The sequence below is a fragment of the Diorhabda sublineata genome, chromosome X, assembly GCF_026230105.1.
Source record: "Diorhabda sublineata isolate icDioSubl1.1 chromosome X, icDioSubl1.1, whole genome shotgun sequence".
Lineage (NCBI taxonomy): Eukaryota > Metazoa > Arthropoda > Insecta > Coleoptera > Chrysomelidae > Diorhabda > Diorhabda sublineata.
In genome coordinates this window covers 674,940-700,721 of record NC_079485.1, presented here as the reverse complement: position 1 = coordinate 700,721, position 25,782 = coordinate 674,940, and the positions used below count along the sequence as shown (strand labels likewise).

Here is a 25,782-nt window from a genome sequence, read left to right as displayed (position 1 = left end):
AGTGAAATTTTAAAGAACCACATCTTCCCAAACATTTCTCTTATATATGAGATTTTTTAAATTTTTCTTAGATTTATTCTAAAATCACGTAAGTATATCATCACTTCCGATATTACGTATAAATAAAATATTCATTAAAAATCTGTCTCATAAGATGATACATTTTTCTTAATATAAAAATACGATGTCTGAACATTTCATTTTATTCATATTCATCATTTCATCCGATTCTATTTTTCCCAATTTACAGTATTTTTTACCATGTTGATAATATAAATTTATATTGAGAAAAGAGGATTTATAATTAGATTATTATTTAATATTATTTTTGTCGATACTAGTAAGATCGAAATATAAAAAACAATTACATAATTTATTATAATTTGGGTTATCTCTTAATCACATTGACATTACTTTAATTTGAGGTCAACTGTTATATTTTAATAAATAAAAATTAGTGTTCGAAAATGTTGCAATTTGTCATGATAAGGACTGATATTAACAAGATTATTAGTTTATTCATTCACGTTTATTTTTTATTATCATTCAATTTATCGAGACGATGAACTTTCCCAAAAATTTATTAATTCACTTAACATTTTGTTTTTTTTTTCAATTTGCGCAACGAAGTGTACATTTTTTTCTCTATATTCTAGAGATCTCTAAATACCAGATTTTCCATACACATTTTTCGTTTCTATACCGTTAGACATTTCCTGTATTGTACATATACAGAGCGCGACTAAATGTATGGATAAATTCATTATTTTGTTGGTGGCATCAGCAGTTTTGGCGAAATGTGTAATTTTTCATTTGAAGGGTCTTCAGTACTATTAAACCAACCAATTTTCATACGGGGAAATATAATATGCTTTTTTCCCAAATAAAAATAGAAGATTTTTATCAGCTATAGTTTCTGAGTTTGGGATGGTATAAAACAAAAAAAAATATGAATTTTTACACTCTTCTCTGATGTATAGACTTTGCAAAATAATGTATCCAAAACCAGCAATAGTCAGATATCATATTCTTATCCCAGAATCCCAGAAACCCTATTCATACGCTCTCCCGTCTTTATATAGTTATAAACTGTTTTATGATGCCCAGTTTTATATGTAATGGTGGAAAGGTAGTTTTGTCACAAGCTACTAATGAATTCTGGACTATCTTTTACTTTCCAGGCTCCATATTTTCTTTCAAAGGCCAGTTTTATCTCACCCAATTCCTTTGTTTAGCTAGACCGTTCCAAAGACATATAAAACAGGGAAACTTGTGTTCGCCATTTTCAAAACAACATAGAGTTGCCACTATTTTAATTTCATCTCATTTCTATCAACAAGTTTTTGATATCTGAACAAAATATAATTTGAAAAAATAACGCCTTCACTATTAAAACTTATTCTAGTGTCTCGAGGAAAAAAATTGCTTCAATATTGGTGCTAAGAATTTTGAAGCATGTTTTGAATCTATTACAAGATCATTTATTCATTATGGGAACAGCTCATTTGACACACCTCCAAAATCTGAGCTTGGTCTTTGATGTCTTGTTCTAAATGTTCAGGCACTAAAAAGTCAATTGACATTGGACGTTGAATACAACTGGTACATGATATGGCCATTTAGTACGATTTTTAGTGTTTAAACATAGTTCTCGGATAGATAGATAGATCTGGATTGTTCGAATAACGTCTCTTAGTAAATTACCTCTGTTATCGATCTGTTATATCTGATAAAAATCAAAAACAAAGTATCTGGAGCTGTTCAAAAAGTTTTAAGGGTAGATTCGATAAAAATAAGTCGTAAGTGAACTTCATAGATAAAATAATACTTTCCAAATAAAAGGCTTCAGATGACATCTACCTTGACAATAAAAAAATCGACGGATACATTCGTCTTGCACTTACGAATAACTTCCGTAGTAATTCTATTAACTTCGCCTTTAAAAGTTGATACCAAAACAAGCTGATTTCGATCCTTGTGCCCTAAACTTTTCATTATGCAGCCTTTAAGTAAATGAAGCATTTTCTGGAGATATTTCGGTATTATTGGAATTTTCTAAAATGTCTAAGTCATCGCGTAATTACATTTTTCGATACCTAGTTGTATTCATTGTATTTTCTTTTTCATACACATTTTACGATTTATATTATTTTCTATCATTTTGATTCATTTTTTTGTCTACTGATACATTTCTTAGTTCACTTTTTTCATCTTTAGCATTTTTATAATTTTATCTGAAGACATTTCCATATATTTATAACGTTTCATATAGTTTTTTCAAAACTAGTTCACCGTAGATCTTTTGGCTTTACGCACTTTTATAAAACAGTGTAAAATTACAGAAATTCCAAGAATTTAAATAAAAAACCAAAAGATTCTGAAGTATGTACACAAATGAAACAGCTTCTAAGTACCTTAGAAGATTGAAATACGTTTTAACAATAAAATTAGTTTCTAGTGGCGCCTATGAATAATCGGAAGTTTATACTAAATAAAAAATACCACTAATTATAATTCTATACGTTCGTTTTATTGTTTAGCGTAATATCAGCAAATATTTTATACAAAAAAAAAAGGATAAATCAGCTAATAATGAGTATTATATTATACCGTAATTTAGATACTCAACCGTGTGAGTTATTGTATATTATTATCTTATCGCCAGAATTTTAACCCATTACGGTGTATGCTGCAAATTATCATTGGCGTTACTATATAGTTCATACCTATTATATAAAATTCTGAATTAAACTGTATCATCTCTGATCTCGAATACCGTTTCCAGATATACTTAACGGAACAAAACAGTGAAAGTAAAAAATAAGGATTCTGTTGTCGTCAGCGTCGTTCTGCTGTTAGAATTGGTATTACAGTAGATAAAGTTATTTAAATATCATCTTTGTATTGAAATTCTATGTAAATGATTGAAGTTTTTAAAAAATTACTTTAGAAAAAGTTATTTGCTTGTCCACTTGCTCTGGTTATAAATTTAGAGTTCGGGAAACAACCTTTGATAGCAAGGAAATATTAATAGATTATGAATTATTTGACAGATTATCACTTCATTGCTTTAAATCCACCTACGCTTTAGTTTTTTATGTATCTTTGCATAGATGACCTCTACAGGTCTTCTAGACCATTCACTACACTATTTTTCTCCAGTTCTTTCAGTCCCGCTGGACTTTTCATATTCCCCGAGCGCCCTCTTCGTATTCTCCGCCCTCCAGCCCCATTCAAACAATCCTCTGCTGTGGCAATCTGGCAATGTGTCATCACCATCTTATTCTTGGTGCTCGAATTATTTATGTTATTTCAGGCTTTTTTTCTACAATATAATGTAATATATAAAATTTATACTTACATTAATATTTAATAATTATTAAATTAATAATTATTTTTGTCGATGATAGTAAGCTCGAAATATAAAAAAAATTATATAATTTGGGTTATCTCACAATCACACTGACATAACTTTTATTTGAGGTCAACTTTAATAATTCAATAAATGGAAATAAGTGGTCGAAAATATTGCAATTTGTAATGATAAGGATATTAACAAGATTATTATTCTATTCATTCACTACCATTCAATTAATCGATACGATAAACTTTTCCAAAAAGACTAACTAACTTAATTTCTTAATTTGTTCCAATGACCTTCAATTCCAGTGTCTTAACCATCTTAATCTTTGGGCTCGAACTATTTGTGTTATTTTAGATTAGTTCTCAATTTGTACTACTTCACTATACATGCTCTGTCATTTTCACACCGCATTATATTTCTCTTTTTCTCAGTATTAAATGCAACAGGACGAACCGCCACAATCAGCAGTCGAAACCAAACTGAACATTTTATTTAACGCGAATAAAGGGAAGTTTTCACTCGCCCCTGATATCATCATTAGTTCTCAATTTGTACTACTTCACTATATATGCTCTGTCATTTTCACACCGCATTATATTTCTCTTTTTCTCACGTTTCAAGTTTGTTTCCTTCCACTAAAATTAAATTCAAAAATCGCAAACTAAATAAACATTAAATGCAACAGGACGAACCGCCACAATCAGCAGTCCAAACCAAACTGAACATTTTTCTGAAAGTTTTCACTCGCCCCTGTATATAATTTTTGCGGTCGGAACTCCCCGATACTTTTTATAGTCCTCCAAGTAAGACTATATAAAGTATACTCTCTTTTCTGCGTAGAGAAAATAAATCTTTTCGTATGCTTTAGTGATTAAATGATTCTCTTGAGACGTCTGGCATTACAGGCATTCCTGTATTAACTTTAATCTAATTTTTTTTTGCATTTTTTTGTCATTATTTTATTTGATTGTTGGTGAACGTCTAAAGAAAAGTTTGTATAAAAATTGCTTTCAATTATGCTATGCAATAGGAAAGGATCGGATAATTTAACTTTTAATTATTATACATAATTTAATATATACTTTAATATAGGTTTAATAAATCAGAAAATATAGAAAGGAAATTTAAGGGATAGGAAAAATAGACATCATCAGACATCGAACATCAAATGACAGTAGAGGTCAATTGACGTTATTGGAGGTTAGGTTAGGTTTTTTTATTTCATAAACCAAGAATTGTCAAGAAATAATGAGGACAAAATTATTAACTAAATGAAATTATTAATATTCTTCTTGTTTTCTTTTTCATGGAGATTTTTGTTAATATTGTTTTTATTACTTCCGTTTTATCTGTCATAATTTCCTTCCTTGATAGTTTCTGCGTTAAATTTGTTACTTCTTCTGTACTCACGGCCATTCATTGGTTTGTTGCTAGTATTTACGGATTATGATAATCATGAATATTTGCAACAGTAGATCCGTTATTACATAATAGTTTTTACGTAAGCAGGTAAGTTGTAAATAATTATAAATATTTATTTTGGACTATGAATGTGTCGACCAATGTATTTTAGTATAATAATATTCGTTTTTAGTTTTATTTTGTGGGTACGTGTGATGAGTATTCCTTACCCATATATTATGTAAATTGGACACTGTTATTTCAAACCACCAACCTTGTGAATTCAAGAACACATTTTATATTCAAATGAAAAACATTATGAATATAATAATCTTTAAATTAAACGTTTATTTCTTCTCCACTGTTTTATAATTTATGGTTTTCGATATCTGTCGGCTAATGTTAAAATTCTACTGCAAAGGTCGAGTTATTATTGAAGTAATTTTTACAAGGAAACCAAATCCAGCCTCACAATTTCTTCTGTCTATACAGTGTTTCGAAATAGGTGAAACGACTCTCTAGAAGCTCTAGAGTTGAGCCCTGCTTGGTCAGAGACAAATTTCCAACATAATTCTAGTTTTGAAAAAGTCTTTGGACACATTTCACAAAATGAAAGTTATAGAAAATATAGATAATAGTCATAATTAGTAGATATAGTCCATAGCAAAAATTAAACCAGTATGCAACATGCCCGGAATCAAATATTATTATTGGAATAGAATAGAAAAGACACTTTTCTCTAAATATGCCCTCAATTTATTGCGGAATGCGGGAAAAGATGATATCGATTTGATTTCAATTGGAAAGTGATTGTGCATTTTTTTTACATTGTAAAATATTGAGCCCTTAATTAACTGAACTGAACGTGGAGTAGGTAGGTAAAGACCGTGCTCCGCGGTCCTAAGTGGATAGCCGTGCAACGTCCTTTATGAAATTGGAGAAGCCTGCAGTGAGCCCTGCTGTTTAGTCCGAGTAAATATCTAACGTGTTGGCCTGCTAGATCCTCAGACTTACAATAATGGATTTTTTGTATGGGGAAATGTAAAACAAATAGTTTATCAGAAAAAAAAAATCCGAATGATAATGGAATATTAAAAAATTTGAGAAGTTCGACAAATTGCAGGCAGTCTTTGGAAAATTCCAAAAATGTCTTGAAAAATGCGCAGAGGTTAGTGGATCCTAACATTTAGAAAGTATTAGATTGCATTGTTTCCCTCTTCACTCTTTCCTCAAAAAACATGGACATCATCGAAGGCCCGATTGCACAAAGCAGCGCAATATAACCGTTTAAAGAAACCTCAACGCGCCGTCACGGGTTTTTTAATGCTTTGGTCTTTTTTCCGGGCTCTGTTTATTTCACTTGCTTCTTATTGGATCTTAAATTAGTATCTGGATAATTTTTTCGAAGAACTAGTCAACTTATAAGCATGTGCATCGTCGTGACGAAATCAAAGTTTTTTTGCTAAAAATGCGGTATTAAAAGATTACACCTTCGATATCCCAAAACACTGTGATAATGATCCTCTTGGCCAAAAAAAAAAACGGAAGAGTAACTTTTGATTGAAAAATCAATCTTACAGTGTTTAAACAAGAGTTGTGGGATTAAGTAGAAGCCTTTGATGCTTGTCAATAATTTTCTAACAACCTTCTGTTAACTATAATTTTTGGACACGATTTACTAGATCCCAAACTAGTCGATTAGCAAGCATCAGATTGAGAGAGAATGAACCACCTTGATGACCAAGGAAGTTAAGTTTATTATAAAGATTGGTGGTGTTGAAAAAGTAATAAATTCATTTTAATAACATATCCAATCATACTTTTATCAAGTTGTTTGAATTGTGATTATTTTGTATGAAATAACAAATTCAAAATGAAATTTTAAGTAATTACATTTCTATTTCAAAGAGTAATAAATTCGCTAGTTTAGAATTTTCAGTTTCAAACGAATAATAGTTAATTTTTTTGAATAATCGGTTTACTAGAGTTGAACAATAAACAAAATTTACGGCAATTAAACAAAAAATTTTTAATACATAAGTAGATAAACAAAGACAGTAACGTTTCAAATTACGTATTTTTGGTAGTCAGCAGTTGCAAATGAACCCAGGTTCCAAAATAAAAACAAGGTGATAACGATATACAGCTGAAAATATGAAAAATGATGAAAGTCTTGCTTTTGAAGAAAAAGATAATAAGGAAACACAATTCTGTCATCAAAAATTAGAAGATATATGCTTAGAGATATAAAGGAAGAAGATCTATTAGAGGACCTGCTGATTTCTGAAGATTAGAAAGATCTCGAGTAGTAGCAAGATCTTCTCTTTAAGGTCTTTTCAGATTCTAATAAGTCTGCCATAGAAGTGGCACTACTTTGAAGAAAACAGCCGCTCTTTGAGGGATGCATTCTGGAAGTGACGGTTTGGATTGAGTGTGTGTGTATTGGAGGAATCAAGGAAAAGGTTTAGTATTTGTACAGAAAACATTGCTTACTATCACTACATCAACATTCAGCACTTGGACGTTTCGAAAACCGAGTTATGTCCTTCGCACGAATAAAACTTGATGTTTTCTCTACATTCTAGAAACCATTAGATTTTCGTAGTTTCTATTTATGTTGAACTATGTGCTTCGTAGTCATTTAATTTTTGATTACGTATTTAAATACAAACAAATTGGTAATTAATTAATGAAATACTCTGAGTATCTGACACAGACGAATTTAAACCAACCATCCCATTTATTTTCTAATAAATAAAGTTAATTTAAAGAACCTATTAACAAGTGATCTACTAAATTGAGACAAATGTACTTTCAATGTCGGTATCAATGAACTCTTTCGGAGAAGTTGATTGGATTTTGATGAATAATAAGAATTAAATCTCAGTCTGGTTAAATATAAAAAATGTTCATGATCGAATTATATGAATTGGTCATCAACTGGTTATTTTTATAGAGATTTATTATACGATTTATTAAAAATATGTGAAATTGAAGGGGGAAGACACCATTAATGAGGGGACACCAGTGCGTTGGTTTAATCGTTTTAACTTAACTTGAGATTTGACGCTTCAACATCGCTCGCGTTCAGGTCGTCCATCCTACCAGCACTCTCCGATTATCAGACACCCTTGGACCACCTTCTAAAGATCACTATCTAAAATCATTGGATAGTGCCTCAAAAATTAACAGTAATTCAAGCAAAACGTCGAGTAGAGGTGTGTAAACATATTGAATATGAGAAATAAGTGGTTAGACAAAGTACAATTACCAGAAGTCTCATTGTGTGTCTGGTGGAATTATGAATTCATTCCAAATAGTTCGAGATATCAGTTTTAGTTAACCGAAATCAGATTGTCTTATAACAAAACAATGCGAAACTATACACTGCGAAAAATGATATCGAAGAACTTGAAAATGCGACAATTTTTTCTATCTAAGCCTAAAGAAAGTTTTTGCAAAAGTCGCAAAGAACTATGGGTACTGTACTTCGAATCATAAGTCTTGTTTTGTATGATTATTTGATAAACAAAGCAAAAATTGGAAACTGACATTCTATATTCTATATTTCCTTTGGGGTCACTCGAAATATTTGCCAATATTTTTTGCGTTTGGTTCGCTGCAGCACGAATTTAAAAAATCATTTACTGTACTGGATCCTTTACCCATTTATTCACCTTGTTACGAATTTCTGCATTGAAGAATTATCAAATTAATGTTTCTTATTCAATAATGGTAGATATTACAGATTTAGCAAGAATATTCTTATTGAGTATGAGAACATCATATTAATGATATTAAAAACAAAGAAATCATTTGAAGTAATAATTATATTTTCCTAAAAACGAAAGATCTGACAACAAAATAATTACTCACGTCCATAATAAGGGCCATATTACAAAACCCAAAACAATCTAAATTTAGTATTTGTTACATTATATAGATATTGGTACTACGTATGTCTACAGTGTGTTCAAGAAGTAATATAAATCTGTTTTCGATGACATTATAAACAAAAATTTTAGTTATATATGTATAACATAACAATTCTCGTAAACATGATATTTTTTGTACCAAATATTATTATTTTGTGTGCAAATATGGTTTTAACTACTTCATCCTCTTTAATTGTAGATTCTATTTGGCTAAAATTCTATACATTAATAAATTTTAATGTGTTCGACTACCTTTGTTTTGAATATATTTACATAATTTAACATAATTTCTCTACTCAAGAAATTTTATATTCAAGTCGTTTTTGTTGAATACATTTTAAATACCGGTCATAAAATGCATAGAGATTTGTTTGAAAATAACTTATGACCACTATCAAAAATCTGGGCGTAATCTGATAGGAATCCAATGGATCTTTTTTAACAATAAAATTTTGATTCGTAGAAAAACTGTCTACTACCGACCTACTTCTATTTTCAGTTTTCAAGCGATCAAAAAATGAATTTGAATCGTTTTGTTTGTTTTCTTTACTTAGATTATGCTAATTTAAGTTCATTTTACATCAGATGTATAAAATAACATCCTTAGCTTTTTTTATATAAATTTTTTCGTCCCATGAAATATTATTAATGGCCATGGTGATAATTTGTACAAATATATTGATTGCATTAAATAATTGACTGTGACAAATGGTCTTAGTCTTTTTTTAGTTTAATGTCTTTATTAGATAGACATTACAAGGACTAAAAATAGATAATATCGATATTTTCGTAGGAAATTAAAATGCAAAAACATCAATAGTGACAGTGATATCGCATATTGACCATTACGTTTAGAACATTATTTGGTAGGGCACAAACATAATTTCAAACTACACAACAATAGAGAAGTAGAACGATTACACAAATATTCCATTCCCTCCATACGTTTGTTTACAAATAAATTTTAAATGTAAATATGTTTTCCTCCTACGATACCAACAGTTTAATTATTTTGGTTGGATAATTGTTTATAAATCTTGCTTTTGTGCGATTGGTAGAAAAGTAATATGAAATTTCAACGAAGTGGTTCACTCGGATGAACTTTTTTAGTCCAGTCCAGATCGTTTGCCACCAAATTTACGAATAAAAAAAATCGGAGATAGGCAGACAAGGTAAATACGGCAGACTAGATCGTAATTTACTTGGCGTAATTTTTTCGCAACAATAGCAGACGCAATTTCGTGAAGAAACAAAACTTTTCTCGTTTAAAACTTGCCCTCAAATCAATATAAATTTGATCAGTAATCATTTGGGATCCCAAAACTGTGTGCTCGAGATCTTGTTGTCCGGAACAATGATTTTCGCTTGCTTGCGAGCACCTGTCTTCGATGTGTCGACTTTATTGGTCTTTCTCGAGTATAATGGTGTACCCACTGTAACATATCGACGAAAAGATTACTTGGATTAAGTTTTTTTGATGTAAGTCTTCTTTTGATCAGAATTAAACAATTGCGTCACCCAATTTGAACAGACAGTCACTAGTCGAATTTCTCGCTTATTTAAGTGGAGCAGTTGTTTGGTAAGAAAGCAGAGCGGTGGGCCTTACCTTGTCTCATCTCATATGTCTCTATCCACCTCCACAGAAATAGTTTTTGAATAAGTCAACGAAATAAATATTTCAATGTCTTAACCACAAATATCGGCTGAACCCAGTGAATATTTTTCGCCACGGAAAATTTAGGATTGACACGGATTGAGTATGTTGGTAATACAGGGTATAATGAAGACGTTCAACTACTAGTAGTTATTTTAAAAAAATGTTTAATTCGAGTATTTGGAACCTCGGCAATGAATTGCCTTTATTAAAAGTTTGTATCGAGCAGTTTTCACTATTAAAAAGTTCAAAACTAAAATCGCAAAGTTCGCAACGTTATTATAGTTTAATTTTATGCCAACTTTTGATATAATTACTCACACTTAATGAATCAAACTAAGCAAGTAATACGATACATAATTTTAGTGTTTCATCAAATTATAAATTCGACGAACATCGGCTTTGATTATATACCTGAAGCTTTTGCGTACCTGTGAAGTTTGCCATCATTCGATTAGGTTACAATTTTCTACCTTTCCTTTTCCATACGTTTTCCAGGCCAGTCGAAATCGGACGCGTTGCGAAATTACGGGATCCGGCAAAAACAATTCATTAAGAAATCATGTTCATACACTAAATTGAAATTTTTAATTACATATATTGATCCGTGTTTATTAGATTATCCTTTTATCTATTCTTTTCAAATTCATTCGCAATATTGGTATATCGAAATTAATATGATAATTTATAATAAACAAATTCAAAGAAAGATAGCGCTTAAAATCAACATGAATATTTAGTCCAATTCTGCTAAATTAACAAGTTCATCGAACGAGTTCATAGAGTGATAAATTTTTAATTCCAATAGAAAGCTATAGAACTAATTATTTTGACACTGCTGTCAAAAAATTTCAAAAAATTACCTAAATAAAGCCCTAGATAAAGCGTTATTAGATTTACACGAAGTTTTTCTTGACTGTATATCCATAATTAACCAGATTTTACATATTTAATAGTTTCTCACTTATTTTGATTTATTCTCACTTAATCTAATTTTATAATTATCAAAAATTTATGCAGTTCAATTGCAACAATTGAAAGTATTTAAAATATATCATTAAAATTTTGCTTTAACTACTTTATGGTGCAAGGACTGTACTAATGTTGATTCTATCAGTTATAATTTTCCTTCCAAGCTATGTCGTGTGAAATATATTTGAATTTATAATATTTATCAAGCAGTTGAGGATGTTCAAATTAATATTTATACAAAAAACGATGGTTTGAACTGAACCAAATGTCATTTGAGCTTGCTTGCACAAATAGTAACAAAACGTTTGGAGGAGAGAAGAAGACTGGACCTTCTACGTATATCATGTATGTGTAAACCGAAAATTAGAAATAATTGGATGTTAAATGCTTATCATTCATAATTTAAGAGTATATACTGCAGAAACAGTACTTTTAGTCGAAATACTTTGTAGATAAACATTTCCGAAGTTTCCGAAGAAAAAAAAAATGGAATAGTCATTTGAATAGACCATCAGTATTTTTCTTGTTATTTCACTGATTATTGGTTTAATCTCCTTCGCCTTTCTGCTTAAATAAGCCACGTCGGCTCGTGGCTTCATAGTTGATCTTCTTAGACACCTTCGTCAAAATTAATTCCTCTATAATTTATCTTAATGTTTTCTTCTATTAAACTTCTAGTTTATTTGTAATATACGTGGCTCGGAGCAGTTGGACGAATGACTGTTTTGTAAATTCTAGCTTTCGATGATCTATTTTGGAATTCAACACTGATTTTACGACTGCTGCTTTTTTTCCCTTTCCAATTCTCTGTCCCACGTCTTGAATATCATTTCCAATTGTTACACCCAGAGATTCAAATTGGGTTACCTCTCCAAAACAGTATTCTTTTCCATTGTCCACTTTTATTGATGAACGGCTTTTTGGTTTTGTGGATTCCCTTCCATTACCATAATTAGTTCCAAAAAATTTTTTATTAAAAATCACTTGGAATAAGTAATAGGGGATTTAACATAAACATCGAATGAAAGTTTACAAAGACGATTTACAGCAACATAATTTAGACAAAACATTTATTCAAAAATGAGATACTTGTTTTGATTATTCTCACTTAAAAAAATATACGACAAATTGATTTATATTACGACAGTGACCTAAAAACAATAATACCAATCATTTGTTTTCCGATGTGGATTACATAAAAAGTTTATATAACTAAAAAAATATGAGATCATGCTAGGGGCAATCTGCGTAATATCGCCAACCGTAATATACATCTAAAATAACATTCATATTCCATTTATTATCTACACGTATAAAAACATGACTGTATATTCTCATGGGAATTGGAGTCGCATCCTAAGGGGATGTCCTATCGATCCACTTATCATGGAAGATCATTCCATTGTAGCCTTTTCCTGATCATCTATATTTTGCTATGCCATTTCATCTTTTTCCTATATTCGTTTCCTTAATACCTCATCTTTCCTTGCTCTGCCTACAATTTCCATTCCATTATTTTCTGCAAGTAATAATAGCGATATCTCACTAAATACCAGCGGTACAAAAAGTTATGGATGGTTTGTTTTTTATTTCACAACTAATTCGTGTCCTAAGATATGTTGGGATAAGAAGAATTGAATTGTTATGAGGTTCCCATCTTATTTGCAAGAATAGACTAATCAGATATATGCCGATTTGTGATTAATTTTGGCAAATGCTTAACTTTTGTTACCGTTTCTTTGAAATGAAAGGGCGCCGTACTTATTGGAACACCCGGTACATTTAGGGCGGAATTGTAGAAGGTTAGGTTCGGTTATTTATTGTTGGAATCTTATTTACTCGTTATTAATTATTTTAGCGCATATTTAATAATAATAATAATTTGAATAATTTTATTTCCAATTGCCCCCAGCTTATTAAATTAAAAATATATGTATTGGCATTTAAAAAGTGAGAACATTGAAGCACTTAAACAACATGTGGAACCTTGCAGACGTATTTTAATGGAAATTAAACAGTTTCCAAAAATGACCATGATCGAATACTTGTTAATATTTACATAATCTGTAATAATAAATTAAATGTCAATATTGATTGCATGTCGAATCTTTGAAAATAAATATTAATAAGATATGGTTATAAAAATATGACATGATTATTTTATAATAAACAAATTCGGTGCTTTTGTGGAATTTGAAAAAGATAAATAATTGATAGGATTATTTCATTTTGTTTTTTTAGTACAATTTAGATTAATCAGTTTGCGACAAATCATCGTTTGTCTTCAATAATTTAGTTTTGTCGGTTTTAAGACTACATAAAGTTTAAATATAAGCATGACCCACATACAACCTAATATAAAACAAACTGCACGATTAAATATAATTTTATTCTTGTATTACACTGTGAATAATGGTATTAATTTTGTTGATTATTATTCGACAATGTGTTAGTCAGCAAAGGGATTATTTTATTTTAATTCACAATTGACCCCTTTTAGATACTTTAGATCGGTCAATTGAAAGTGACATTAACTACTGGCTTATTTTGAATATTAATATATATGACAAATTGGAATATATTAAGTAAGAATTTCATTGCATTTTCAATTGACTTTATTAAGTGGATCGTTAAAAGAAATATTTCTAACATATTTCAACACAATCGAATAGATATAAAATATTAATTACCATTTGAAAATTCCAATTCTCGAAACGTTATAGTATCATTACCCTTCTTTTACACTTTTTTTTCTATTACAATTTTTATTTTTTCCATCGTTTTCTATAATATATATATTTATTTTTTTTTATTTTTAGAATTCTGCTACTATTTATTAGATACTTTCTCGGTGCACATCTTTTTTTCCTTGCCCTTGATCTTGTTTTCATACTCTTTGAGGTACTGTATTGAGGTGTCCCAACTTTATCAATTCTTTTATTAATGGTCATTCTATACTTATCTATCGTGTATTGTAGATCTACTTTTCCCAGCTATGTTTAGTAAGTTCGATACCCTTTTTTTTTTTAATAAGAATCGCCAAGCTCCTCAAAATTGCCATCAACTGCCGACATCACCTCCTCATTTTTGGAAAATATTTGACCACCGAGCCATTTTTTTAAGTTTGGGCACGAAAAATTGAGGGGACTAGATCTAGCTATTAGGGTACATGAGGTAGCAATTCAAACTTTAATCCATGGATTTTGTTAATTGCAATAGCGGATGTGTGAGCTGGTGCATTATCTTGAGAAAACAACACTTTCTTCTTCGCTCAAATGTTGCAATGAGTTCGCATAATACTTACTCGCCGTTGATAGTTATTCCTTTCTTTTTCAAAATATCCTGCTGATGGAACGGTTTTTGCATTTTTTTGTATCCGTATTTCCCTTTTCCGTTCATTGTTTTGATTGTTCTTTTGTTTCGGGTGTGAAGTGATGGACCCATGTTTAATCCGTGGTTATGAACCGGCGCAAAAACTCGGCTTTATTTCTGTGAAATTTTGCCAAGTAGTTTGCAAACTTCTCTTGCTCATGCCGAAATTTTCAGTTGATATGTGATTCACCGCATTTTTTGAAATGCCTACAATGTCTGTTAGCTCGCGCATTTTCATTCGACGATCATTCAGTACCGCTTTGTGGATTGTGGAACTCTGCTACCAGTATATTGCTGTTAATAACACAGGAGCAGTCTCACCTAGACTAGAATCTAGTTCAGCTTTTGTATTGGTTGGGCTGAGGCCTTTGAAATAAAAGTATTGTATCACTTAACGATGACCAATTTTATCTATGTTTAAAAATTCACTGAAAACCTTCACTATTTATGAATACCAAACAAATATTAAACCACGTGTCATCTTCAAACTTGAAACATAGACTGTATAGATTGTGTACTTCCTTATACGTATTTTTCAAGCAACTAATGTCATCTCTAGGTCAGATCAGGTACTTCTGGGACCTCTATTAGTGATCAATTGTTGGTCTTTTCTTTCTAAAAATTGTGTATTCTTTTGTCACTTACTCTTAATTTCCAATTTCTTAACCGAAAAGACAACACTGCTTATTTGTTTTGCTCTCTATCTCAATCTACTTTAACATTTCCAATCCCAATTCTAACTTCGACATTGAGTTTTTCGTGATATTGTTGATGAAATTTCTGTACAAGTACAATAATAGATATTTTTCACAAATTCTACTCGTGTATCAATTTCCAATACTATACGTCTACTCATCAGTTCTAATACGTACTATTACAGAGGTTTCTAACCATTTTTATTCTCTAAACTAAAATTCTTTGCATGTTTGGTCTTCATCCGCTATTTTTCTATACTGGGATTAGTCCACCATCCGCGGACTCCCATTTTGTCCAGATCATTTGTTACTTGATTATCCCATTGGCTTTTTGGTCTTTTTCTGAGCCGGTTTCTTAAAGACTGCCTTCTTTGGCCCATATATTCGTATAATTTTTTCGCCTAAAGAATGGTTTTACGAAGGTCTCAAAGAGCTTGCTAACTGTTAGGTTGAAACCATAGAATACTATGGTCTATACTTCGAATATCTTGGGAGCGTATGAAATGAAAGACGAAGTTCTCTGGCAGCTACAACCATCTGAACTTTTTGATCAGCTATAAACACTGGGTTCTCCAGTATCGCAGCAAGAAAGGAGGACACTATAGATCCTTTGGGTTAAAGTGTATATGATACCCCAATATCCACATACATACTTCGAATATTGAGGATTTCTTTTTGTATGATTTTTTAATATTCAATTGAATAGACATTATTCATGAGACACCCTCTATATACCTAATTATTAGTTGTGAGATACTTTTCAACATCTTTCCTACGATTTGTATTTATATCCAAATCAACTTTGGGATCATAGGATTTGATGCATATATTTCAATAAAATCTATAGTATTTTGTGTAGTAATTGATTCCTCCGCCATTGATTTATTCTGCCAGGAAAGAGTTAAAACATCTCTAATAATTATCTTCACACTCAATACATTTCTTAATCCATTGTTTACCAAAGAAATTTACTTGTAACCTTTTACGTAGGTACACCATCCTATTGATTTTAATCATTATTTATTTTATGCAATCGTATGCTTACCATTTCCATTTAATGTATGGATTTTTAAGTATTAAAAAAATATCTTCAAATATACTATTTTAGTTGTTTGTCGTCATTGTTAAATAAAGTTACACTTTCTGCTCAAGCTTATCTTATCACTGTTTGAAAAAGTTCAATGCCTTCTTTCACATAGCAAAATTATCATTTCTATTATGATTTTTTTTTTCATTAATACGCGGTTTTTTAACTTTTACGATTACAATTGGACCTAAACGAGATTAAGAACTGTTTATTAAAATACTAACAAATGTAGTTTTTATTTAATTGTATCTACTACATCATATTGTTCAAACTTTCATTTAGTATTTAAAAAAGATTTACCATATAGTTTATATTCAGTTTAATAACAAAAAATGTGGAAAATATAATAAATTATATTAGCAGGTAATCACTAGTGTTTTGAATTATGTTTTTTAACAATTTCGTTATGTGTATTGTGAGGATTAGAACTTGAATGCGTACAGACGTCTAGGATAAACGAAAGTTTGAGATTCTATTATTTTTTCATCGTTTTTTGAATTGATTTCGGTACTTGCGAATAATAGTGTGGTTGCGCCCCTGTATTCAACCATTGGGTCTGCCAATGAACTCTGAAAAGAATAGCTTCTCGCGAATAAAGACTCCGGGAACGGTACGACAGAAAAAAAAAAAAGAATTACCAAGTGCAATTCCCACACACGCACATGGCGCTCGCCGCCGGTTAGACGTTAAAAATTACTGAGAGCAAGAATGACAGTTAACTGCATCTTAAAACAGAATTTCTTGTTCAGTTCTATTTATAAACTTAATTCGGTATGAATACAGGTAAGTTATTAATATCAGAAAAGAGTTTTATATGACAATTGGCCTGGCGATCTGTTTCGTAAATGAATATTTGAAGATAAAATGATAAGATGAACCGTTTGAGATTTGGATGATATAGAAAAGACTGAGAAGAAGGGCTGAAAATGTGAATAAAAATGAAAACATATGATGTGGAAAACACAATAATAAAGGAGTGAAATAAATAATTTGAAAACTTAATACAGTCCAGAAAAAATATTATAATCTATTCAAACAACGTTTTTATAGCTCTGAAATTTCGTAGAATTTTTCCTAGCGAGAGGTGTGTTGGCGATTTAACAGATATTGAAATTGCAGCTGCAGCAGCAGTAGCAGCAAGTAGAATATGGCAAATGCGTTCTTTTGATATGCTTAAAGTCTCTTTTATCTTTCTAACCTTAATACGACGGGCGTCCAGTACGATTTGGTGAACTTTTCGATGATATCGTTGGTAGTCACAATTTTTGGCCGTCCCGAACACCCATCGTCAGTCGAACAGATACGTTTGAATTGAATCAAGTGCTGCTGCAGAGTTTCTGTCCACAGTGTTTTCTGTTCCATTCCATTTTTAGAAAAATTTTCATAACTACTCACTAAAATGATCGTTAAACAAAAACTAAGCGTCCAAAATGGCTGAAATTTCAGATAATCCTTGTTACCAACAAGAGACATATAACTTATGAAGAAGTCTTTCTTACCCCTTGTATTTTATACATATGAAAATAGAAAATTTTATTTATTATATAAATTTTTGCTTCAAAGTTGCTGTTTGAAGTTTTTAATTCCAAAATAATATTTGATTAATTTTTCTAAATATTTCCAAAAAAAATTATTGTTTGTTTGTTTGTTTGCGAGAAAATATTTTTACCTACACACAAATATCATCTCAAGATTGAACAATTCCTTTGTTTTTGGCCGGAAAGTTATGTTGAGTATAATGAGATTATTTCAACAATCGTATAATTGAATTATGAATTATTTCAATAATCAAATTATCATAATCGGAAAAATATAATCCGTATTGTATTTTATTCCTTACCACATGCAACCTAATATTCATCGAATGTGCTCCACGACTTTCTTAATCCAGCGAAGCAGTATGATTTCGATTTTTGGATACTTATTTTTATGGCAGTGTCAGACTACTCACCCTATGTGAGAAACTAAGGTGAATCATTTTTTAATTAAGTGAACTACCTTGTATCTAAAAACAGTAAGGAATTCGGTTTTGACTACAATTTATTTAACTTGACTCTGTTTGTCTCTTTATTTATTTATGACAATGCATGATTCAATAACAAATTGTCGAAATATTCATTAATATCTCGTTAATAAATTAATTTATATATAGAATGTTCTATAAAAAAAATCAATTTTTCGTAAAAAACTTTCACTCCAAAACTATTTTTTATCTTATCTTTATCTTAATTTAAACTCTTCTCTATATAAAAAGTTCAATTGCTTATCTTTCTTTCAATTCCTTCAATTGTCTATCGTGAGTTTACTATTTATTTAGATCCATGGCGAAATTCTTGCATGAACAAAAATTTGAATCCAAAGGAGATGCTCAAAATGCAGTGAGATAATTTTTTGCATCCGAGGTCTCAAAGAATTTGCTGAACTTCTGGTTAAAATCACTAAATACTTCGAATATCAGGCTTTTGATGATGATGATGAAAAAGTATATTATAAACATATAGGTACAAAAACATAAACATTAAAAAATCTACTATAGAGTAGATAAAATTATTTGTCGTGGTATACTACTACAGTGTGATGAAATTCAAATTATATACAAATAATTGTAATGCATTTGGGCATTATGGAATGGTTCATTAGTGTGATGCTTAAATGATTTGAATTGGTTCCAGATACAACTAATTTCTAAAGGCTGCATATCTATTGCTTCGATCATAATATAATACTTTCCAGTAAAATGGATTTGCGCAAAAAATCCGATAGTTCACTACATTCTTTTTTCGGGATTTAGATTTGAACAACCGATTCAAATATATCGGTTATATCAATAAAACTAAAGATTCTGCACGAACTATGTGGAGAATCACTGTTTGATGTTTGAACTCCAAATACATTTGAATGTGGAAATAATGGCAAAACGGTATTCCACAAATTACAAATTAAAACATTTATACATACTGTTTGAACTGATAACAACAGAGATTATTCATTGATCTGTGTCAGGGGTCGGGGAGTGACGTTTCCAGTTTTTGTATCTAATTTTTGAGCTGGTAAAATAGAATATCCTTTACCCATCTAAGTTTGAAACTGATATAAATAAATATTCATTTATCCATACATACGCAAAAAGGTTGAGAGCTGTAACCAAAATTATTAGTTCATAAAAAATAATTAATTGAAAAGTGTCTCAATAGATTTCCTAATAGTACGTTTTTTTAGAAATAATGCAGATTTCACTCATTTTATTATATACCCTGCATCATTGTGTCCGGTATCTAATCATATATATCTGAGTTGAAAAATCATTTCAGGGAAAGCCGTTTCTCATTAGGACATTAGGACAGGGTGCTTTTCGGTGGTTATAGTTAAAAAATTAATTTATTTTGTCGAACACTGCATATACAACAATGAGTTCCGTAGTAACAGCTACGAACTGTCAAGTCAATAGCCGCTTCCACACTGCAAAATGTATAAAAATTGTGAATATCTTTTATTTAAGGAATGTTCATAATTACACATAATTTGTATTCATTATATTCCACATCATTTACTCCCCAAGCACATCTAGTTACTTCATGAAATATTTCATAATTCACCCCAAATAAACTTTTAACACCATTAAAGCTTAAAAGTTTTGCAAAACAGTGAAATAACAACGCCCCTTTTTCATTTAATTTGTGGGTTTTGTACGATGCATGATTTTCAACTATTTAATTTTGATAAACACAATATTAAGATACAACCATCCATGTTTCTGCATGAACTTAATAATCTACAGGGGCTGATACAGGCAAATATAGTCTGTAAAAACTATAACCAAAGAAGATACCTTGAATGTATAAAGCTAGATAAAAACAATCTAGGAATATAATCAGGAAACTCCTGAACATATTAGATTCAGCTGCGTAGACGACGAAAATTCTATCCACATTCCCTCGAAGAGTGAAAACTACGGAAGTTCACAGCATTACAATTCGGAGCGTATGCCTTAGAAAATGAAAATCTATGTTAGCTAGAGTCATCCCACGTCGTGAAATTGAAATTGAATTAATAGATTAGCTATAAACAATGAGCATCTCCAGTGCAACAGCAAGAAAAAAATTAGGTTGCAGTGTATGACACCCTACATACATGTACTAAGTGTAAAATACAATGAATTCAGTATTTATCCTTATCAAAAGTCTATATTTTAACTTATTATTCAACAATTTTGATACATTCACATTTTTATAACCAAAAATATTTTAATCTATGAAATTTAATCACAAATTGATATTTATTTGTTCATGAAGCTTCTGCGCTTAACAAACACGATACTGTTTCTTGAATTTGTCTCCCTCTTGAAATAATTTTAACCAACTAATGTCCTGGAAGATCATCAAGATGTACCTGATGTACAAGCTCACGTGTATTTTCTGCATTAGATTCACTTATCCATTTCTCTGCGTTTCTAAACATTTCATAACTTCTAAGAGCATCAATTAGTGAATAATTGATGACACATAAATTAGTTGTACTGTGTACTAACTAATGTATTTTCAAGCTTTCGAATACGTTTTTCTATCAAGCGTCAATTTGAATATTGAATTTTGAAGTTGATGAATCTAACGTTTTTTAAAACATATCAAATTTAACACACCGCAATTCTTACCTAATTAATTCTCAAAAAATGGAAATATATTAGAGTTAGTACACTTTGGTTAGGTTAGGAAGCATAATGTTTCCCATTGGTACTTAAATTTTATATTATACATGTTTTTAGTGTATGTTTATATTAATGGAGGGACTTATTTTCCGTTTATTCTAGAAAATGTTATTTCACGGTTAAAATAAACCATATTTCTCTCTCGTATTAAATACGACGCCAATTTTAGCAAATTTTCGTTTCAGATTTGGTCAAACGTAATAAACAGCATCAGACGTTTACTTACCTAAATATCCCTATTACTTTTTTATGTGTGTAATTTGTTTCCTGCGCATAGTTGGCCGATATGTCAGAAACAGAAATGTTCTTGGAGAAATTGTGAAATTACTTATCAATCAAAAGATACTTTGAAGGATCCATTAATGTTATAGTACAATAATGTCACAAAATATTTTAAGTTTTCTTTCTACATGGTTAACTAAGATTGATGTCCGAAGTTATAGAGATTTATTTACTTCTACTCCTCAGCTAATTTTCTCTTCTTGGACTGACTATTTCTATTTTTACATGGTGACAAATGAAATGTTTCGTTATATATATTCAATGTGAGTATTCTAGTGGTTCACTATTAATTTATTCAAAATCCACTAATAGTAGTAGTAATAATCACTAGTATCATCTATTAATTCATTTAACTGTGGTGATAAATCGAAAAGGTTCTTGAGCTATTCCACCCATCCAGAGGATTACATAAAAATTTAACCGACTTGATTTATTCCAATGCAAAATATTTATCTAGATCACTTTGTTGCTTCTTTAATTTTAGTAGCAAGCTTGTGGATGTCAGCATGTTACCAGTTCATTAAAATTGTCAACCATCACTCACTTAGTTAGACGTGTGACTAACTAAGAAAACACATTTTTTTACCAAAAATCGATGCTGTGCTTGTACAAGGATTTGTCTTTCGCCTCAAGATAGGTTTCAGCTTCAACAATTGTTTCTTCATTTGAGATGAACTTCTTACCGGCGAGTATTTTTTGAGATCAGCAAATAGTAGTCACTGGGGTCCAAACCTGGACTATCAGGACTATGAGGAAGCAATTCGAAGTGTAATTCGTTCAATTCAACCATCGTTGCCATCGACTTGTGAATCGGTGAAACAGTGGTTTTTTCTTCGACATATGAGGCCGTTTTTTTCTTCATTTTTCCATTCAAACGATCCAACACCTTTATGTAGTATTCGCTATTGATTGTCTCTCCCTTTTGGAGATAGTCGATGAACAATATTCCATACGTACCCCATGAAGCCATAATCTTCCTAGTTGTCTGTTGTGCTTTTGGATACTTTGGACGTGGTTCACCGGGTGCAGTCCACTCAGATTCGATTCCGGAATGAAGTGATGGATCCATTGTCATATATCGACGCAAAAAATCTGATTTATTACGTGTAAACATAGCCAAACACTGCTCTAAATCATCAACACGTAGATGCTTCTCACACGATTTCAATCTACGATTATATATAACTAATTTATGGACTTTTTTGATGTTTTCTGGAGTAACTACCTCAATTAGGCGACGATGGTTCTTTTCGATGAAGCAGATAATACTTTTGATACCATTTCCATCGAGAAGAAATGATGAATTGACACACGAAATTGTTTTGAATCCCTTGTTTTGAAAAAGTAGCTTCACTTAAAAGGCTGTCACTTTTTTCTGACTAACCGAAACGTCATGAAATTTTACACATAGTTTTGGTTGGTACTTGTCATATAGATTTGACAATGGCGGTGCAATCTTTGTGTTAGTCACACGACTTATTGAGAGATGTAATATGTATAGGATTATTCATAACTTTGTTTTAATTAATTATATTTCCATCACTATTAATGTCTCAGTTTACCGAATAAAGGAGAACAATTTTAGAAAATATATCTGGTCACCTTGCCTTTTTTTATTCCTACACGTTGACTTTAACGTTTTTTTCTGATATTACAATATTTTAGTTGAAATTGTGTTAAAAATATTTGAATGCTAACCTTCGTTCTAATCTGTTTTTTTACAGGTAAATAAAATTGAATATTTCGTCATAGTTGGTAAGTTATTTATAATTATTTATCACATTGATCAAGAGTAAAAAAAATTGGAAATTGATGCTTGGAATATAAAATTTTTTGAAATATTTCTCGTTATTTGTTGTTGATAATGGGCATGGATAATGTCAACAAGGTCAATCTTCTCTCCTCCCATGGGAGTTGTGACTAACGGCTTATATCTCCAATTATGTGGCTTTACTATAGTTTTATTGAAGGGAGACTAACAAAAAGTACTACGAAAAGGGAAATTGGGAATAATTAATAGATGACGATCATTCAATTCAATATTGTTAAAAAATATACTTTATTCCAATTATTTAAAATATTTTTGATGAAATTCAGTCAGTTATTCTCTCTATGCTCGATACTATAAATAGCAATCTTTCGACTGAAATGAACATTTATAATCAAAAGACGGAATACATCCTTAGTGTGCATTGTTTTTTTGCAATCAAACTCGATTGAAAGCTGAATATGGCAAATATATGAATCCAGGCTCGGCTTGCAATCTACGAATATATTTAGAATAATATTTCAGAAAATATTTGTTCGATTTGCTTTAAATGAAATTGAAGAGCTCTACAGAGTCTTGAACTTCTATATATGGTGAGCATGGACAAGAAGGACAAGGATGTCATTATCAAATTTACCTATAAGAAGATAAACAATCTCCCAGTTACACTAAACGATAAGATTATCCCATATAAGAAAACGGCAAATATCTAGGACTACATCTGGATACGAAACTAAAGTGGCAGGAACGTATCAAAAAGAAAACAGTTTCAGATACTAGGAAGAAGCTCACAAATATTCAAACCGGTATAGACTTTACAACTATGAGGCTGTACAAGTGAAAGTAATTATGCTTGCCTGAAAAGAGTCCGAAACCAAATACTAAGGAATATAGTTAACCCCCGTGGTATATCCACAATAAAGGTCTACATCGAGAACTCCTTATAAAAACAATCCGAAAAGAGATAAAAATATTGCTGAAGGTCACGAATAACGAAATGTTGGAACTTCTTGATAATCAAGACACACTTAAACGCACCAAGCCTTTTGAACTTGTGTGACAGTTATAACCCAGTCCAACAGTGAAGTGCGCATGTTTTTGTCATTGACATGCACAAATAATCACGATTGTTAACCTACTACCAAAAGATGGCATTTGAAATTATAAATCGTTGATTTCAGAAGCTTAAATTCACTTCCATTATTTAATACTGTTATAAAAACATTTCGGAAGATATTCTTCTTTGTTAATTCAACTATTGGGACCTAAACTACATTTTTTTTTGTAAAGGCCATCAATCTAACAACAACTGAATACTATTCTTTAATATTATCCCGAAATTTTTGACATTAAATTTGGATTTATCCAAACTCTAGCCCATCCCTGCTAGGATTTGAAATATGCTTTCAAAGGAACCGAACTTCTTGCAATTTACCTGTTACATAAAAAGAAATTAATGTTTTTTCTGTGTATTCACAAATGTAGATAGGGCTTGTGAAAGAAGTTTTTTTTTTTTTTAATTTCACGTAATATGTTCTCAGTGGTGCACTTACCAGTTTCCTTTTATTAAAAATTAGAAAAATATGATTCCTTATTTTGAAATGGATTGAATTACGTTGCAAATCAATTTCCTTCAAAGTTGCCTTCGGTTGTATTTCTCTTTGAAATTGATAATTATTGAAATGTTCAGAGAGAAATAATGGAACAGGGAAAATGAAGAAACTGCACATTTCTTATGTATGGTATGTACCAATTTTTAATTTGATAATGAAACAAAAATCATCTGATTTCACTACCAATGTTTTTTTTTTAATTTCCTAGAATAGTTTGTTAAAATAAAAAAAAATCACCGGAAACAATGAAACGATTTTAAATGATGCTTCAAAATTAGGACGTCAAAAAGAAGCAGTAACACCAAAAAATTTAAAAAAGGTTGTAAAACTAAGAGATGTAGTACTCGTAGATCATTTGAGGATGTGAAAGCTCCTTTTGAAAAGAGTGCTGCGTTTCCCCACGATGGAACAACAACAACGACAACGAATTTATGATTGACCGCACTTTAAAGATGTTTTACCAAAATAGAATATTCACTCGGTGAAAGAATTCGATATTTTTTATTGACTATTTGGGAAAAACGGTTAACGGTGACTACCGCTGTACATTCATGAATCGATTGAATTAGAAAATTACAAAGAATCGGTCTCGTATGCAGAAGAAGTCATATTTATTTATAAAGACAATGAACCGTGCCACAAATTGATCGGATTGCTACTGCAAAGATAGCTTGGAAAAACATTGGCCTGATGATTGAAATTTGATTGATGTGATCGAATTCTGTTTAAATCAATTTGTTTAACACAGAAATAGTAGTCCACGGTTTCAAACAATCCATTAAAAAACCACTAGAAGAATATTGTTTCTTGCGGGTTAGATTTATAGATAATAATATGATAACTTGTGATTACGCTCCTGTTTTATAGATTTATTATATATCTTAAATTATTCCAATTCTACTACCAAAACATTTGTAACATCTGAAAATTTTGC

General features: G+C 30.7%; 1 protein-coding gene across 14 annotated transcripts in view; it reads left to right on the top strand.

Annotated features, from left to right (window-relative positions):
- LOC130451859 (basement membrane-specific heparan sulfate proteoglycan core protein) overlaps positions 1-25,782 on the top strand; it is a 243,593-nt gene that overhangs the window by 912 nt on the left and 216,899 nt on the right. The gene's annotated exons all lie outside the window — the stretch shown is intronic.